We start from the raw sequence: 17,511 nt of genomic DNA on the forward strand, positions 1-17,511 counted from the left end.
TATTTTTGTTTGCACCACAAGTATATGTGGTGAATGCAGACATGATTCCTTGCAAAAGGTTTCAGTTTGGTGTTTTAACATCTTAACACAATAGGGTAAAACCTATTCTTATATATGGTCACCAGTCTCAGCGGAACTTGAGTGTCATTTTGTGTCAGCCGCTCACACGTGGGAGGGAGGAAACCGCAGTGCACGGAGAGAACCCACAGGTGCTGGAGGGTGGAGGGGAGGGGGGGCAACGCTCGATCCCACACAGATGGAACCGGTGTGGAGTCCGCATTTATTTTTTGCTGCAGTGCCGCCGTCTCCTGGCGAGCCAGCGCTCACACGGCTCCTGCTCGGGTAGAGAAAGGGAGTTGTGCACCATCTGTGGGGCGATCCACCAACCCTCGCCACCGCCGCCTTCACAGCGCTAGAGCACTATGGGCAGCAGTCACGTGCAGCAGCGTAGCCACCGCTAGCACCGCCTTGCGATCCTGACCCCTACGATGCCCCTGCTGTATATTTGGAGTTTGCGTGTCTCTCTCTCTGTCACTCTCCCCATGGTTTTTTCCCTCCAGATTTAGAATCAACGTGCATATTGAGAGTATTTCGATTATTTTGCTGCTTGAAATTTCCGCACGATAAGCCACTTTGTTCAGCTATCATTTGCGGCCCAGTCGCTTCTAAAAAACAAGTGAATGCCTCATTGGGCTTTGCCTGGTAGGATGGGGATTGTCTAGTTTTACTTGCATGTTTTTTGGGGATTTATTTGACTTTCCTGTGTTTTTGTACTGTTGGTTGTTGCAACGTTCGGGCCCCGTGCCCCCTACTGGACATCTGTGGGAATAAAAAGAGCTTCACGGCTCATCGGATTCCTCCTGCAGTAGAAATAAAGATTCTTATTCTGGTACCTGTGGTTAAAGTCGTGCGCGTGCGATCGCTAGATTGACCACGGCGGTGCGGATTTGCTTTTTTGGTATTTTGCATGAAATTAAAATAAATGCGTGAATAATTGTATCATTATTATTACATATATATTTTATTCCGGTTCCAGGAAGGAGGTCGAGTGGGGCTCGCCGCACCGATGACGTTCTCCCGGCGGCGGCTTCCTCTTGGCGGCCACGGGGCGCGACGTTGCCGGAGCCATCGGGAACGGAATAAATGCGACGCTGCAGCTAAAAAAACGACGACGACGACAACAACCGCCGATTGCGATGTAAATACTCTTATAAGGCAATAATTTAAAGACTGTATTGTGGGTAATCGTTGTACGTGTCGATGCACGTCGCGTGCTCTACTGAGAAAACAGACAGACAGACGAGGCTTAAAACCGACTTGTTTGGCTTTCAAGACACACCTGAGATCATCGACGGGCGAGGGGGCGACACGAAAGAGCAACCGTGACCGCAGAACCGTTGCCGCGACGATTGCTCCTAGCCGTGTAAAACCTTTGGACAGACCGGGCTGCCCCCTTCCTGTGCAGCGGGCGACCAGGAATCCGCGAACTTCCAATCGGATCGCGACGCGCGGGGCGTCGCGTGACTACGCCCGAGGGCCGTAGTCCAATCCGCAGCTCGTCGGACGCATTTTATCGACAGGCGCTCGTTCTGGCGTTGGCCGGAGGAAACTCTCCGGCCAACTTCCATCATCATGCCGCCGTGGCCCCAAACTTTAGCGGCGACGATTGCCCCGCGGACGATTGCCCGACGAGCAGAGGTCGCAAACGGGTTTTGATTCCTTACCCGTATCCGTACCCATACCCGGCCGCACCAGGGTCGCAAACGGGTACCCGTACCCGGCCGGGTACGGGTAGCCGGGTATCGGGTAGGGTACGGGTATCGGGTACCCGGTTGCGACCTCTGCCGACAAGCTGCCACGGTGGCTATGAGATGTTAACTCCCTCGCCTGGTACGCAGGAGGTTGTGGGTTCGATCCCGACCCTGACACCTGCTGCTGCTGTATATTTGGAGTTTGCATGTCACCTGTCCGGCTGCTATGAAGTTTCCACGCGATAAGCCACTTGGTTGAGCTGTCACTTGTGGCGACGTCCAGGTCGCTTCTGAAAAAAGAGCTGTACAGCTCAGTGGGCCTTACCTGGTAAGATAAAAAAATAGTTTAGTAATAGCTTCGTTTTTACTTTGGTGTGTCACGATGGGCTTGAGGGTTTAAACAGCAGATGTCTTTGCACTCGACAGGGTTTCTGATGTCCGGGACGTTGCGTGCGCAGCGCGGTAGAATACTACGTGTTTTGCATTTTGTCGCTCGAGCCACATGTCATTGTTTTATTTTAACATTTTTTTGCTCATCGGTTACCGCCGTCATTGTCGTCGTCGTTTTCAAGCGCGAAACGGAGGTGACGCCAAAACTGAAACGCGCCGCTATCCGCGGGCACCGGGAAGGGAAGCCAATTGCCGCTCCCGGCTGCATTTAAACCGTATCATCGCGAAAGACTCCGTCTTAACCGTCACGGCAACCTTGACCGGGATTTTATTTATGCGTGTGTGTTTGCGGCTTCTCCCAAAGCGTGTCGCTTTTAAATCGATCGCTGTGTTTACTTTTTAAAAAATTACGAGCGAAGGGGAAGGTGTCGCCCCACCCCCCCCACCCCCCCCATGGCGCTTTGCCACCTCTACCAAAGGTGCGTAATGATGCGGCGACGCGACATCGCCTCGCTTCTTGTATCAGAGCGTCTTTAATCCCCCTGGAGCGAACGGTCAGCGGCTGTATTCGTGCCCGGAGGCGCGTTGCTCTCCGCTGCGTCCCGGGCTTCGAGGCAGATGCGGGCGGCGGGGAAAAACGGGTCGCGTGACCGCGAACCCGGGGAAATTGTCGCGAACGAAAGCGCCGCTAGGAAAGGACGAGGAGGAGGAGGGGAGGCCAGGAAAAAAAAACTTGGCCAGCCCTTCGCACGCGGCTCGAGAAACCTGCTGCCAGCCGTGACCCGTGGAGAATGGCCCGGTGGCGCTTGCGCGAGATGACACGACCCTCCGTCAGAGGCGTTCGCCGGTTGAGCTGCTGTGACGCGCCCCGACGTTACTTTCGGTGGCGTGGGGCGTCGTGCGCGCTTGGCTTGTACCATGCGCCCGTCGTTTTGGTGTGTCCACCCCCCTCCCCCCGACATTTCATTCGACCGTTGCCCCGGGAGGCTTTTTCGCAGTGAACATCCGTTCCGGGCTTGCCGAAGAGGAAGAAGCTCTCAGTGCGCGGAGTGAAAGAACGGACGTCGTGCGGGGCGACACGTAGCGGTACAAGCCCAGAATTCTACCGGAGAGAGTGATTTTAGATTATTCTTTTTTATTAAACTACACACTACCCGGCCAGAACTGAGCCGTCTGGTAGTGGCACTGCTGTCATTTTTGCACGCGTAATTGAGGATTGCCCAGTAATAATATTTATTCGTGTACATATATATTTTAAAATACAAGAGGTCACAAAGACTCTGTTCACATGATCGCAATGCAGCTCGTTGCAATTGAACGTAAGACCGCGGGGAGCGATCGTGGCACAGGCCCTGGCAAAACCGTGTTGACGGAGCTTTCCAGGCGCTGGACTTGTTGTTATCCCTCGCACACAGCTGGTCCCGTTCTCTCTCGCGGCTCGGTGATGTTGCGCCTCCTCCCCCCCCCCTCCTGGTCCAGATAATATTTCACGTGAGGAGCGTGTGTGGTGTTTGCTACACGCACCGCGCACACCGCACTGCACGAATCTCACACCACAAACCCAACCACACACACACCGCACCACACCCAACCACTCACACACCGCACCGCGCACACCGCACACCACAAACCACACCGCACAAACCATGCACCGCAAGTAGCCGCGTTTGCTGGAGGAGCTCACCGTTTGGGGCCTGTGTCTAGGATGTGTGAGCTCCACGCACAATCCAGCCTGGTTAAACCCAGGATGGATCATCGGCAGGCCACCCGAAATGTTTCTAACTGGCGCATTTATTCCTTTAAATAGATCCCCCCGTATGACTCTGTCCTGAGGGGCCACTTTTGCTAGCACCTGTCACAGGAGGTCATGGAAGGCACCTGACTCATGAGCCTCGCCTGGATCCCTCCACTGATGTTCATCTTCAATGGGGGAGTAAGCCACCAACACCACTCATTGCCTCCCGTTGATGGGAAGGTGAGCCCACGGTAGCCTGGGACTTTCAGCTTCCCATACCTCTCGCCCCCTCCTTTCTGTTCTTCAGCAGAAGCGCCACTCCCTGTTTTTTTTGGCGGTTTCCTCCCCCGAGTAAAGCACTGGCCCACCCCTCTTAGTGACTGGAGCCAGAACCTAAATACCAGAGAGATCCAGGCGGTACCGATCCAGCTCCCGACAGAGGAGTGGCAGCCTCTCCTCCGCAGCGAGCGTTCGGACATTCGACGTGGCCACTCGCGGTGGCTTTTTGGAGGAGCCCTCCTGTCTCCACCAAATGCGGTTTGGCCAGAAGATGTCATGGGCGCCTGTCTCCCCGGGGTCTCCGGCGCAAGATTAGTTTTTATCTTTAATTCATGGTGTCGTGGCGATTTAATTGAAGGTGGACGGGTCGACAGCCCCTCTCGCACCCGTTTGGCCGATTAGTATCGGCCTGTGCCCCCCCAATGGCATTGCTCACTACCGCTGCGGCGTTTTACCACCGGCACCATCGGGCAGGTGGGGGTTGTTTTTTGACGGACCGACACACCCACGCGCGCACACAGACATACGCGCACCGCCTGCTCGCACTCGCTTGAACCTCGCCACACTCACCCCCTACTCGCTCATGTCAACCTCACTCTATTCAACATCACACTGCACTCTGCCATACCGATAATGGATACCCGTTGTGATTAATATGCATTCATTAATCCCCCCCCCGCCCCCCGGCACGTGAAGGACTCGCAAGTGATGTCATCACACCTACCCCTCTATTTAAGGAACAGAACAGGGGGGAGGATTTCTCCACAAATCTGGCTGCCGCCTGATGATGCCAGTTGCGGTTACTGGCCAAACGTCGTACACTCAGATTGTAAATGTTGTAGATTTACTCTCCAAAACGCCGGTGTTGCTGTACTGGTAACGAATTGGCGTGTTCTGTTTACGTGACAAACCTTACTGATTGGCTGTGTCGGGTGGCGGTGGGTTTAACGACACATTTTTACGTGATCTAAACCCAAAAAAACTCTTATGGATACACAGTCCTATAGTCCATTCAATACACTATATGCTACACCTACAATACACTATACTATACCTACAATGCACTATATACTACACCTACACAATTAATTGCACCACAGACTGTAATATTGATCATACGCTACGGAACACGATACTGTACGTCACGCTGTACTTTAGCCATCCACATTCCACCACTATACATTACAGCGGTGTACAGTACTCCACATTGAATGGCACACACGAACTTGCGCACGAATATAAAAAGACACTAACGCGTAAATGTGAACGCACAAACACCTATCTTAATTAGTTGAACGGAGGCAACAACAAAAAACCGCGTGAAAACCCGATAATTTTAAATCGTACAAACCAAACCGCAAAGTGTTAGACTGAGGATATTTAGGTTGCAAAAAACGCATTTACACAAACCCACGCACACATTAACACTAACTTGAACAAAAAAATGCTGAAAACAATTAAGTTATTAAAAATAAATGTATAACAAACATTCAATATCTTCGCTGCGTTTGCGGCAACTGCTCCTCCCCCGCCCTACTGAACGCTACTGCTTGACCCCTACTGTTTGACCCCTACTGTTTGACCCCTACTGCTTGACCCCTACTGTTTAACCCCTACTGCTTGACCCCTACTGTTTGACCCCTACTGCTTGACCCCTGCAGGGACCTTGAGTCTCTGGAAGTCGTAGAGTTTATGAGACCACCACTGACCTCTCCGTGGGCCCTAGACGGTCGAAACACGGGGACATATTTCGATTTAAAGCTTTCGTGACTGCAGGGATTCATCTTCTTGGTTCTTTCGGTAAAGTCACGTAGAAGGGAAATGATTAAATAATAAAAATAAAACATAATAAAATACATTATCACGACGTTTCGGCCACAACGCAAGCAGCCGTCCTCAGTTGAAGAACAGGTCTGTCGGAAAGACGGCGTCTGACGCTGTCTTTCCGACACACGGGGACAGCTTGACTTGGATGTTGAAGTTGCTCACGATCTCCTCCGCCTGCCTCTGTGAGCCGTTGTGGCCTCCCAGGGATCACGCGGAGGCCGTTGGAGGCCGTTGGAGGCCGTTGGAGGCCACGTGACCAGGTTGCCCCCCCTCCCTCCCAGCTCGTGAATTCCAGCTTCATTGGTTCCCACCGAAAGTCAGATGGCCTCATTTTTATTTTTTATTGTATTGTGATTGTTTTTTTTACTGCTGTCAGAATTCTATTTTTAGAACAACGTGTTTTTTTTTTTACCTCTGATGTATAGCGCTTTGAGATTATCAATTTGAAAGGCGCTTTATAAAACCGAGTTTATTATCATTTGTATTATTTTCGCCCAGGGTGCCACGGTTATCTTCCCCGTGCCATTGGGGCCAATTATGAGGTTTAAGTTGGGTCTCGGCTGGAACTCCACCTCGCAGTAGGTGGCAAAGTTGACCGGTTTTATCCGTTTTACGTACGGCAGAAGCATTGCGAATGGCCACTTTCCCTCAGAAATGAACTTTAAATCGAATGTTTTGTAAATATGTTTTTACTGTTTAATCTGTTATCTTTAAAACCACCAACACCGCCCCTCCACCATCACTCGTGTCCATCACACAACACATACACCACACACACCACACCACACACAACACACCACACACATCACACACGTGCACCACATACACACACCATACACACACGCACCACACACACGCACCACACACACACGCACACCACACACACTCGCACTACACACACGCACCACCCACACACGCGCACCACACACTACACACTACACCACGCACACACTACACACTACACCACACACACACACCCACCACACACACCCACCACACACGCGCACCACACACGCGCACCACACACGCGCACCACAGACGCGCACCACACACACGCACCACACACACACCACACACACATCACACACACATCACACACGCGCACCACACATGTTTACGTGGCTGCTGCTGCTGCCATCCAGCAGCAACATCTGGAAAAGAAAAGAAATTGCACGTAAAGAAATAAGCAGGGTCATGCCCCATTCGTTCTTAACATTTTGACCAAAAAAAAGTTTACACCGTTAATGTTAACAAGCGTCTGGTCGACGTACGGTTGTGTGGGTGCCGGGGCCCAGGGTTAGGATCCAGGATTCGGCCGCCCCTCATGAATCCGGACACTCGAGCGCCAGCGAGTTGATGATCTTGGCCTCATCACGAAAGCCAGCATCGTAATAATACCAACAATAAAACAAACCCACGCCCATTCGGACCAAATTTGGTGTTGTAACCGACCATCTCTTCACAATTACAGGCTTTGTGACGCCACTTAGTGACGGCTGGCCAGAGAAACGCCGATCCCCCCCGATTGTTGGGCGCGCCGTGGATCGCTCTCTGTCACGGTTCGTCTATATGGCCGTGTCGGGTGGTGTGGTGGAGTGCGCGACACACACACTCACTGGTAGTAATCGGTTGCGAATGGCGTCGGGCACGCATGGCAGGCGTGCATCTCCCCCCACCCCCCTTCTCTCGTGCGGGTAAAGCCAGTGCCGGATTATCGTCGGAGCACAAGTAGCTGCAAATGCTACGGGCCCCGCACTTTCAAGGGCCCCGCGCTAAATGCTGTCAAAGCTGGCAATTCCGGTTCAGTGATTCTGCACTTGCTCTATTACTATAGTACTATACCGCCTTTAACGTTTCTGAACGACTGGGTGTTTAAGGTTAGAGATATGTAGTATTATCTGGCTGTATAGCAATTGAAAAAATACAATGACTTTACTGTGAGTTAAAAATTTGTGTTTTAATATTTGTGTTTTTTTTGTATTTAGAGCCCCTTTGTAACATATGCTACAGGCCCCCACTAGCTTAATCCGGCACTGGATAAAGCGGCAACGTGAGAAAGAAGTCGGTGCTCTCCCGACTTCAATCTTGCTCGGCACCGCTCTCTCTCTCTCTGGCACAGGCTCGTGCAAATGCTTGCTGCAGGAGTTGCAAACCTGGTAGGGAACTGAGCGACGCTGTGCGCTGCAAGCGATCGAGCTGGTTGCTTTCTCTCTCTCCGCGGGCTGCTTTTACTTGCGCAACCGAGGTGGGGGTGGGGAATCGTTTTTGAGGGTTGTGCGTTGGGAGCGGTTGTTGCCGTGCCCTCGTCCGTCATCGGGGCCACACTCCCTCTGCTTCCCCGTGGCCTTCCGCTCTCGTGCACGCACACAGCGAGCTGGCTGCCGCCTCCCCCTCGCCACGTCGCTCGCCAACCCTCCCCTGCCTCTCTCTCTCTCTTCCTCGCCCTCCCTGCTTCTTGTCCCAAAGACAAAGATCCCTCGTGTAGCCTTAACAGACTGTCGGGGCAAGTGCTGTTAGCGTGTACCTGTGAAGGCAGGCACGGCACACGAGGGGGTGGGTGGCCAGCACCACGCCCGGCCGCCTTTGTCTCCCCAGTGGCGATGTTTACACACCGCATCAGGTACTCGATTTGAGGCTGAGTCGACCTAGGGGAGGCCCAGGACCGGTTCAGATAATCGTCCCCGGTGTTGGTGGCCGTGAGCGGGAATCAAACTCTGTTTGCTAGATTCGTAGGGAGTAGTAGCGTAACGATCAGCTGTTGAGAGAATTGTAGAAGGAGCTGAAGACGTGGATCCGCTCTGAGTCTGTTACCGTGGCCTAAACCCCCTTCGCTCAAAAGATAGACTGCTGAAGGATGAGGAATCAATCCAATCTCGGTGGAGAGAGCACTGCTAAGGGCTCCTCAACCGAAGTTCAACCCGTTGCGATGGAGGCTATCGACCAAATCCCTCGGCGACTCATAAAAGAGGGCGTGGAAAAACCAGCCAGGATGCAGGAGGTTACGAGATGCTGTCAGCAAGATGATCCAGCAGAAAAAGATGATCCAGCAGAAATCTTGAATGGAGGCGACTTGGGAGCTGTTACACCACACACACGCCCTGCTCTTGAAGATCTGGCACAAGGAGGAGATCCCCACAGAACTTGGGGATGCCACGATTGTTTACCATCTTCAAAAGGGGGGGTACAGGGCAGATTGTGGAAAGTACGGTGGCGTCTCCCTCCTGTCCACCACCGGGAAAATACTTCACCCGCATATTGGCAAAAACCGATCGACCTCTTCAGCCATTTGGAGGTCCACAAACCAGGAGGATGATCAAACTCGGCCCCCGAGTGATCGCCGTTGATGATAGCGAGTGCTGCGTGCGAACCGTTACGCGACCTCTCCCTGCCTCTCGTCCCTCGCTCCCTCTCGCTCTCTCTCAAAACACTCCTTCCCTGGCTGTCTCCCTCCCTGCCTGCCTCCACTCCCTCCCCGTCTCTCTCCCCCTCCCTCTCTCCGCTCTCTATCCATCTCGCTCCCTGCCCGCTCGCTCTCTCTCTCTGTCTCCCACCCCATCCGTTGTCTCTCCCAAGACGCCGCCCGGCTGCAAGGGAGAGATAAAGGGGGGAGGATGCGGAGGGGAAGGAACTGGCCTCATCCTGCAGGGATTGTCCCCGTGTGTTTCTCGTCACCTCACAGGAGTGGGGGGGGGGTGGTTAGGGGTGGGGGTACTGGGAGGCCCCCATTGTGGGGCGCCGCGGTTGTGAGATGTTAACTTCCTCGCCTGGTATACAGGAGGTCGTGGGATCGACCCCGATCCTGACGCCTGCTGCTGTATATTTGGAGGTTGTGTTTGTTTCTCTCTCCACGTGGTAACGTGGATTTTTCTCCCGGGCCCCCCAGTTTTTCCCTCCACATTTAGAATCGACGTGCGTTCGGAAGAATTGGCTGCTAGACATAAAATTTGATAATCCACTTGGTTGGCTATCTTTTGAGGCTATATAGCCTAGTGGACCTTTACTTGGTAAAATAAAAAAATAGCTTCGTTTTGTTTTAACACCGTTCTGTGTCTGCATATAAAAAAGCTGCTTTAGTCAGTCGGCCTCGTAACTTTGCAAGATCCAAAGTTATCCTCCCGCCATAGGCCGCGCTCAAATAGCGCCCTGTGCAGAGCACGTGGCCTCTGGCCCAGTCACCAAGCGAGTGTTGAGCCTGGTCACCACCCGGTGTGGAGACCGCCTGGCGAGACCGGGGTATCCACAGCAGTCGGCTTCGGCCCGTGCGGATCTTTGATGCTTTCCCCGCTCGCGCACAGAGTACCCCCCCCCCAGGAACAAACATCGAAATGTAGCAGGAACCTCCTGAAAAACGTGTCACGAGGCTCATTGCGCTTTGATGGAGCTTTAACGGACAAATTAATAGCATGCATATTATTATTATAAATCCGGCGTGTGCAGCTGCATAATCCAATCCCACCTCTACCCTGGTTTGTTCGCTCCATCTCCACTTTGGTCGTTCCTCCTCCGTGTGCTCGCCTTGCCCATTGATCCTCCACGCTCCTTGCGGCCTCACTCCTCTTCTTTTCAATCTTGCCATTTTATTATGACATTAACAACAGCAACATCGAAGGACGGGGCCAACTCCGCGTCCGCCTTAGGAGGCACAGAAAAGGCTCGACAACGAGGGGGTGTACAGCTGCCTGGACATGTGACACCCCTGTCGAACACCCCTTCTGAAGCCGACGGCGGCAGTGAGGGTGCCGTTGACCGTGGTCAGGCCCCTGGGGCTTCGGCGTAAGGCAGGCGGATCAAAGCGATGAATCTGGCCCCAAAACCAAAAGCCCCAGCAGATGCCCGCAATCGGCTCCGTCGAACGCCTTCTCCTGGTCGAGGAAGAGGAGCGCGGGTGGGAGGCCCCGTCCTCCCGAGGAGGGCAGATGTTTCTGCAGGAGGGAAGAGGTCTCAATCCCCCGGTTGTTGATGTTATTTCGCCACTCTTTGTGGCACGCCATCGTTTTTTGCTCGCCACTTTGCTTCCCCCGGGGTGGCGCAGAAGAGGGTGATGATTCCCAGGTGTTGCACGTTGTTCCATTGGAAGCCGTGGCACTGCACGAGTTGAGCCGGGACCTGGGCTCCTCAGCCGGTGCGGTCGGAGCGCACCGGGGCAAATGAAATATGTTGAATGATGGCGAAAGCGCAGCGCAGAGACGCGCACGCGGCACCACAACGGAGCAGCGAGGAACGGGTCTGGCAAGTGGGCAAAGCTGGGGCTGGACGGGCTGGCCCAGCCAGGCCACCGCATGCCCGCCGCTCTTCACGACGGAGAAACAACGCCCACAGCGATAACCAAACGGACACAAAAGCCAGCGCCGCAAATCAACCAAAAAAAAGGCACACGGAGGGGCGGAGACCCTCAACCGGAGACAATCGTGGAATGCACAAAAAATGAAACGAGAAAACAGCGCTGGAAAGTTTAGAATGCTTTTCCTGCAGCTCTGAAAAACCGTCTCTCCTCTTCCTCCTCCCTCCGCTTCCCTCCTGCCTGTCTCCGCTCGTCTCTCTCCGCGCTCCCTTGCACATCGCTAATGACCCCTGACCTGGAATCCGATCGTTTTGATCGGAGGGGGGGGGGGAATTAATGACCCGGAGTAAATTAGACGAGGAAGGGCAGCAGGGTCACGAGGTGCGGGGGAGGGGTTGGTGGGGGGGGGTTTAGCGGGGGGGGGGTTGTTTGGCGGGGGAGGGGGGGCTTGGCATGGAAATTTGGCCACACATCCCGATGCGTGCCGGTACAGGAGCCAGCCCCTACGGTGGCTGGCTCAGTTCTTTATCTGCACAGCGACATGCCGACACCGCGTTGGAACCCTACGTCGCATCTCGACGCAGCCGCGTCTTTAGACGCTGCGCGCAAATAAAATAATAAGAGGAAAACCCCCACACGGCATCTTAATATTGCACGTTGTGTAAAATGTAAAAGGTTACGGTGCATTCCTTGCAGTTGCTTGCTCAGGCTCCTTGCTGGCAGAAGGTCCCCTGCGTGAGAGAGAGCCCCTGTACAGGGTTATCTTGGCCTACTCTTCCACTCACACCCACATGTAGCCTGCTGATTGACTAACTGTGGTGTACTACTCGGGGGGGGGGGGGGGGGGAGTGGTTGGTGACGCGACGGGAGTCGAGAAACCGGTTGTTATTTTAACCGCCACACCGGGAGGTGGAATCGGAATCGATTTATTTACACTGGAGGAATCTGAAGAGCCATGAAGCTCTTTTTCACAGATGTCCGGCAATGCAGCAGGACCCTCCTCTAAACGAGTCTTGAGACTCGTCGAAGCTTTCCCTGGATGAAGGGGCATTATTGTGGTTGTGGCGGTTGTGGCGGTTGTATGAGAGGGCCGATGGATGGATGTTGACCCCTTGACCTCACCGTCTTGAGCCTCGGTAACCCTATTATTGGTTTGCCCCACCCGGCCGGATCACGTGCCCCACTGCCGGGCCGCTGTTCGTCACGAAGAGCGAGAGAGAGAGCGAGAGAGAGAGAGCGAGCGAGAGAGAGCGAGAGAGAGAGAGAGCGAGAGAGAGAGAGCGAGAGAGAGAGAGAGCGAGAGAGAGAGCGAGCGAGAGAGCGAGAGAGCGAGCGAGAGAGCGAGAGAGCGAGCGAGAGAGCGAGCGCGAAAGAAATGGGAGATTTGTGGTTAAACGTGGAAAGACGGGGACGAGGCGTGGAATATTAATCGTCGGGCAACGGGCATTGGGAGTCCGTCCCGTCGTCCCAACTCCGCCCGCTTGAAACCCGTGGCAGATTAAAGCAAGAAGGGGGCCGAAGAGAATTTGCCCGCGAGCGGATACTACTTTTTTTGTTGTTGTTGCGTCCGAATACAAAAAACGAGAAAATTCTAGGACATCGCGATCGCTGTCTTGCGCTCAACCGAAGCGCGCCGCGAGATAACGGCGCGGATGACATTTTTGGTTTTTCTTTTTTTCTCGTAATGATAAGGGCACGCATGCGCGTGTATGCACGGGTGCGTACGCGTGTGCATGCATGGACGCGCACGTGTGCGCTCACGCACGCGCTCGCACACGCGCTCGCACATGGGTACACGCACATGCGCACTTGCGTATGCATAATCACACATGCATGCGCACAGACATACAGCAACGGCCGCCATTTGCTTAACCACGGCGCTTGTGCCAGGCTAGGTGCACTTTGAGGCCACGTGAAGTGTTGGAAGGCTGTCGCTGGCAGGAGGTCACGGGACAGACCCCCAGGTGTTATGAGTTGACTGGCGAAGATGACGCACCACCTGTTCTCCACACTGTGGCATTTCACTGCATTTGTATCCGCCCTGCGCTCCGCTTGTTGTTGTGAGCGTCGCCCCTCTGCTGTTGTTGTCGGGAGACTGGTCCCAGCCCCCCCCTTAGGGTGTTTCACAAGCCCCCTCCTCCACAGGTCGATCTTGACACCGTCGGCACCAGTTCTCGGCAAGTCCACTCGGATCCACATCCTCCTGTACCTCATCAAAGATCCCCCGCGTAGCCTTTACAGGCTGTTGGGACAAGTGCTGTTAGCGAGCGCCTATGAAGGCCGACACGGCACACGAGGCGAGCGATACAAACGAGAATGTGGAATCGAGACGGGACGGTGCGAAATGAAGCTGGGCCGATGCAAACGAGGCAGGCAGCGGGGGGGGGGGGGGGTGAGAGACGGTCCAAACTCGGCGCGGCACCGACGAGACGACGCCCGGGCGGCAGGAGGTCGGTTCGGACGAGACGGCGCAGACCCGGACGGACGGGCGCAAGCGAGGGTACAAACCGAGACGGCGCTAGTGGCACGCCCCGGGTGAATCGGTGCTCGGCGGGGAAGCTCGGGGAGCTGGTTGTGATTGTACCACCACCACCCGCACGATGGGAGAGCGCGGCATTTCCTCTGGCTACCGGCGGAAGCACGCGTGCCGGCCGGCGCCGTAATCGTGGGGGCGCGGGGGGAGGACGAGAAGCGGCGGTCACTTTTTTCCACCGTGGACGTCGCGATGCGACGGCGCCGTTTCCGCCGTGAGTCGAGTCTGAGTGACGTCGCGCTCGAAACGAGCGTCCCCGTGACATCCGTCGCTCGCCTCCCAATTTACAGCACCCGGGCCAGTGGTGGAAATTCCATTTTTTGGGGATTGGAGGGGGGGGGGGGCGAGGGGGGATGGGGGGGCACGAGGCCATCCATAGGACAACCTCTGTTGACCTTCCCCCCCCCCACCCTACAAAGCGGTACCCCAAAATTTGTCGACCCCGAGTTTTGAACTCGCAACAATTTTGCTTCACTCTACCGCCCACGCACCCGCTCGCTCCACCGGCTGTCGGTCCTGGCGCGAGACGGATCGCGATGTTGGTGGTGGCGGTGGCGGCGGTGGTGGCGGCGGTGGTGGTGGTGGTGGCGGCGGTGGTGGTGGCGGCGGTGGTGGCGGCGGTGGTGGCGGCGGTGGTGGCGGCGGTGGTGGCGGCGGTGGTGGCGGTGGTGGCGGCGGCCTGTTGAGTCGGCAAACGCGGGGGGGACCAGTCGGTGGTGATTTTGCCATTTCTGTCGTCTCTCTCGGAGCTCAAATAGATTTTTGGGATCGCGCGTTTGGTAACCGGTGCTTACGTTGTGAAGGTGGATCGGCGTTGAGAATGGAGTAAGTTGCTCTGCTGTGACACGCGTATGTTTGCATATCATATATAATACTGTAACAAAGGGTCAAATCCATGCACTTGCGTTTGTTGTCTTCGTCGTCGTCATCGATGGAATTGTTACGGAGTATAAATGCACTTAAGGAGACGTAAACGTGAAACAGGAAATATTGTACTTATTTAAGAGTTTAAACCCGCGGATGGATATGTGTGTGCGCGTGTGTGTGCACGCGCGTGTGTGTGTGTACGTTGCATTTCATCGTGTTGCTGCCTTGCGCTCGTATTTAATGGCGGTGGTGAGCGTCATACCCTCCCTTCCTCTCTCTCTCTCACCCCCTCCCCGTTCGTTCGTTTTGTCAGCCCCATTTGTTCGGGCTCTGCTTGCTGGGGGATGTGTTTTTTTCTGTTCGTACGTAAGCTTTTATTTTTTTTATATACATATACGTTTCTTATCTCACGCTTCGGGGGTGGGCGGGGAGGGAATGGGTGCGCTAAACGTCTGTGTACCGCAAAATCATGGAATGACTAAAAATGCTTCATGAATCGCTGAATCTTGCAAATTAAAACACAAAACAAACGCTACGTCGCGTCTTCTCGTCCTTGGGTTTTTCTTTCGTTTTTCACGTCTCCAACCATCACCCCCCCCCGCCCGCCCTCCACACCCCCAGTGAGATAACGCTGTCACTGCAGGGTTAACGGGGTTACCGGAGATACGACGCGGACGTCTGGAAGATCACCCGCCGGTTGACGTCGCTCGAAGGGGGGGGGGGCGACATCCACCGCACGCATCCCAGCGTCGCGATCCACGTTTGAAAATAATCTAAACAATAATTGTTGTTATTGCTACCCGAACATTTTCACTCGAGGTAGCGAGCAAAAAGACGCGCGGCACCAAATCGTCGCGATCCAACCAACGCCCGTGCCAAAACTTACTCGGGGCACTCCGGTAAGTGAAATATTTAATTTAAATAACATAAGTCTTGAGACTCTCTGAGTCTTTCCTGGGTGAGTTAACATCCAGGGTGCTTCAAAAAAGTGTTAACACTTATATGGGACTATCGTTTTTAATGGAAGAACGGACAATACACTGTTGCGTGATAACAAATGTAATGTTAGTAGCCTCAAGAAGTCGACGAGTCTCCACTTGTTCACCATCGTCGTTGTCAACGCCTGAAATCTTCTGTCTCCAGGTGGTCTCCAGAGCCCGGGGGCGGTGACGGCACGTGTCGTGTGGTGTTGTTGCAAATTCTCAGAAGCGTTCACTTTTGTTTGAAGCATCCTGTGCCCCATACTGGACGTCTGTGAAAAATAAATCTTTGTAGCTCATGGGATTTCCTCCAGTCTAAAGATTCTGATAATTGAATAATAATAAGTTGTGATAATGATCAAACAAATTACTTGCGATGCTTTGCTCAGTTTTTGTGAATATTGCTGCATCATCGCAACGTCCATCAATGTGACAGTTTTTAACATCATTAGTGTACATGCATCACCGTTATAATTCGTTGAAGTTAACTACAATAGGCGTTGTGACACCGTTTGTTGTATGATTTTGCTCAGGAAGTCGTACATTTTAATAGCGGCATTACTCGTGAAAATCCTCAATTGGTGAAAACGGCAGCAGCATCGGGACCCCTACACCAATCTACTCCACGCTGTCTGATGGACACGTGGTGTGTGCCGGGACACAGCCACCCAGCCAGCCAACCAGCCAGCCAGGCACATCCAGGCAGCCACCCAGCCAGCTACCCACTCACTCATCCAGCCATCCAGCCACTCACTCATCCACTCACCCACCCACTCACTCACCCACTCATTCACCCACCCACTCACCCAGCCACCCACCCAGCCACCCACCCACTCACCCAGCCAGCCACCCACCCACCCACTCATCCACCCAACCACCCACTACCCACTCAGCCACCCACCCACCCAACCACCCACCTACCCAGCCACACAACAACCCACCTACCCAACCACCCACCTACCCACTCGGCCACCCACCCACCTACCCAGCCACCCAATCAGCCACCGGGAGAGCTGCCACTGGGGTCCCCTTGCCCCGACTGTCGCGTGCCACTGGAATAGCGGATACGAGACGTGATGCAAGACGCGTGTGGGCTCCTGGTGATATCCAAGTGGCCTGTCAATCCTCACCTTGCACTGCACCGATGACCCCAGTGGTGAGGGTAGAACTCGCGCGGCAAGCTTTGCAGCCGCTTGTCAAGGTTGACACGACGCGTACCGGTTGCACCATATCAGACCTAATGGTTCAATGAGCCACTGTGTCTACAGGAAAGTTACCCATACGGATGCTTACCTAAAACCGGACTCCCACCACCATCCATCCCAGAAGAATTCTCTCATCAAGACTCTACACCATAGAGCCCAATGCATCTCCGACCAGGACCACATTGCCAGTGAACTCAAACACGTACGCCAAGCTCTTACGGTTAATGGTTACTCCGACTACACAATCCGCAAAGCCATCACGGCAACCATCAAGAAGGATCCTGTTGAGGAGCCTTTCAAAACCATTACCTTACCCTACATTTACCGAAAGAACCAAGAAGATGAATCCCTGCAGTCACGAAAGCTTTAAATCGAAATACAACAATCTCGTTCATCTCGCTCGCTCGCCCCGTCTCAGTCTCTTTTCTGCACCTCTTTTCATCCCACGTGGGTTTTTGTTGTTGTTGTTGTTGTAATCTCTCTGCCTCGCGAATCCGAATCTTGCGTCCCTCGCTGACCACGCGGTCTCTTTCCGCCGTCCCGTCACGGGTTGTCGACCAGTGTCGCTTTCATCCGCTCAAGCTCCTCATCACCTCATTGTTTGTTTGTTCTTTGTTCAAATAAACTACATCCCTTTTGCCTGCGCCTCTGACGCGTTCTATT

At 54.1% G+C, this 17,511-nt stretch overlaps 2 protein-coding genes across 2 annotated transcripts in view; one reads left to right on the forward strand and one right to left on the reverse strand.

Moving 5' to 3' along the window:
- LOC144949061 (tetratricopeptide repeat protein 9A-like) overlaps window positions 1–11,646 on the forward strand; it is a 29,281-nt gene extending 17,635 nt beyond the window's left edge. Inside the window, exon 4 of the mRNA XM_078878872.1 lies at window positions 1,037–11,646. The gene's annotated coding sequence lies outside the window, so the exon portion shown is untranslated. The remainder of the gene's footprint in view (window positions 1–1,036) is intronic.
- The window catches only part of LOC144949065 (zinc finger protein DPF3-like), a 324,698-nt gene that overhangs the window by 148,654 nt on the left and 158,533 nt on the right, over window positions 1–17,511 (reverse strand). The gene's annotated exons all lie outside the window — the stretch shown is intronic.

The sequence above is a fragment of the Lampetra fluviatilis genome, chromosome 52 (assembly GCF_964198595.1).
Source record: "Lampetra fluviatilis chromosome 52, kcLamFluv1.1, whole genome shotgun sequence".
Lineage (NCBI taxonomy): Eukaryota > Metazoa > Chordata > Hyperoartia > Petromyzontiformes > Petromyzontidae > Lampetra > Lampetra fluviatilis.